The sequence below is a fragment of the Chrysemys picta genome, chromosome 7 (genome assembly GCF_011386835.1).
Source record: "Chrysemys picta bellii isolate R12L10 chromosome 7, ASM1138683v2, whole genome shotgun sequence".
Classification (NCBI taxonomy): Eukaryota; Metazoa; Chordata; order Testudines; family Emydidae; genus Chrysemys; species Chrysemys picta.
Genome location: NC_088797.1, coordinates 17380935 through 17383551, shown reverse-complemented (window position 1 = coordinate 17383551; position 2617 = coordinate 17380935).

Sequence of the window (2617 nt, the reverse complement as noted above, 5' to 3'; positions counted from 1 at the left end):
GTCTTTTTTTACATTCAAGGTTATGCCACTTACGAGTGATGTGTTCTCGTCTCTATTCTTTTCTTTGTTAGGATTTCCCCGAGCTACTACATATAACCCATAGTAACAGATAACATATTTCTCTCTATATTAAATTATTAAATCTATTTTATTTTAAAATACCAACTGGAGTTTGCCTGATGTGATAATACTTGTATGGAAAGGATCAGATAAGAATAAATAGCATTTTCAGGCACCCTGTACATTGTGTGTGATGTTCTTGGCAGCTGGAGAGGAGGTGAAGGACACTGGGCCTGGGGCAGGTCAAAGTGGAATTGTTTATTTAATTGTACGTATTTGTAGGGTGGAATTTTTAACTCTGTTCCCACTGAAGTCAATGCTGAAACTTTCAGCCATTAAAGATTATTGCTCTTCCTGAGAAACCAGCACATGCTCCCATGAGTAGAAGAAAAGCCATGTTACTCAAATCCTATGCAATTCCCATAATCCTGTGAGGATTTGGAATGAGGGGGTCAATTTCACCACCTGTTTGTGCCAATGGTTAATTCCTTTCTCCATTCCTAACACCAGACTTTAGGATTCAGGTTTTTTTTTTAGAATAAGGGGTGGGTGGGTGTCCAGTGCAGCTGTGGGTCTCTGGGAAGTCAAAAGTCCACTGGGGGCTGAGAGACAAAGATCAAGGAATCCATCAAACTGGGGCTGGTGATGATCATGCTGAGGAAGATCTGGGAGTCCTGGAAAAGCATGGAAGACTGTTCAGGACGGTCAACATTTTTTTAAAAGGATTCTGACAGCTTTGTGTATCCTGAATTTTCCAGCCTGGATTGGGATGAAGGTGGAATATTCCTCAGGTAAACTAGCCATGTGAAAATGTTGCTGTAGTGCTAGAAGTGAAGATTTGTAATTTCCTGTTGCCATCACCTTGTTCCCAGACAGTGCTTGCTGCCCTCTGGCTGGCAATACTTCATCTAGGGAGAATATCCAATGCTGGGACCTGATCCAGTACACACTGAAGCTAAATGGGAATCTTTCCACTAACCTCAATGGGTGCTGGATCATGCCTAGAGTATGCAGTGTTGCTTGCTCTTGCAGTCTTACCACTAATCTTGCAATATTTGGTGTTACTCTTAAAGTCCAAGCTATTGCCAGAGACCCCTGAGAATCCCAGCTTTCATTTTTAAAAAAAGTCTAGCCCTAATTGTGGCAGAGAAAAGCTTGAATGGGTGAAGTGAGCACCCTCTAAAGGCTCAGAAACCAGAAAGGCAATAAAAAGAAGCCAACGTTTTTATTTAAAAAACTCTCACATGGGTGAAACCAGACAATCACTACACTCGTGAATGAACTTACACAGAAACACGATAAAAACAAAAACACCCATTGGCCAACACTTTTTACAAAACAATCATTCCATATGCAACCTCTCTGTCTTCAGCCTCAAAGGAAATCTGCAAAACACGTTCAAAAAAATGAGCTGGGAAGCTTAATTCATAACTTTGCTAGACACTAAAAAGCATGGTCTTAATAAGACACTGGATTTATGGCTTATTACAATAATCTGTAACCCACTCTTTTTGTCCTATGACTGCAGAGATATTAACAGGCCACTTCACCTTGAATTATCCCTTAGAATATATGTTAACTACTTATGCTAAACAATTTATTCCATCTTGTATTTAGCTGTGACAATCTCCGTACCTTCTGCAGACTAGGAGAAGAACTCTGTGTAGCTTGAAAGCTTGTCTCTCTCACCAACAGAAGTTGGTCCAGTAAAAGATATTACCTCACCCACCTTGTCTCTCGTGAATTTGAAGGCAATTTCATAATTTTGGAGCCTGACTCCTGGTTTTCAAATAGTTGGGGTTGACAATACTGTGTACATTGCTGGGTGGTAATAACAGATAGACATAAGTATCAAGCAATACAGTTTGTGCCTCTGATTATTCTTAAATGCTCCTTTTGTCTCTGGTGTAGACAGAAAAGCAACAAGGAGTCCGGTAGCACTTTAAAGACAAACAGATTTATTTGGGCATAAGCTTTCATGGGTAAAAATCCTCACTTCTTCAGACGTATGGAGTGAAAATTACAGAAGAGAAGCTTACCCATGAAAGCTTATGCCCAAATAAATCTATGAGTCTTTATGGTGCCACCGGACTCCTTGTTGTTTTTGTGGATACAGACTAACACGGCTACCCCCCAATACTTGGTGTAGACAGGTAATTCAGCAAGGGCAGCATAGAAATGTTTGTGGTTTTAGCAAGTTAAGATCCATAGACTGGGTCTGATTCTCCCCTGCCTTGTACCTTGCATGCTCATTTGTAGTTCTGCGAAGTGGGTGTCAATACCTATCCAATCAGAATAGTAGCTTTTTATATTGTGTAAATGTAAATGACCACTCAAGGAGAAAGGCAGGGGAGAATCGGTGCCTTCGGTTTGCACATAGCACTCCTATCGACATCACAAGGTCATGTGGGAGCAGATTAGGCATGGTGCTTGGCTTGAATTTTGTTTGATTAAAAAATAAACAAACCTGATGAATATTTGGGTTGATGGGCCATTTTTCAAAATTATTTTCACTGCTCTAAATTTAGCAGAATCCACTGCCTTTGAAAGTAATGTT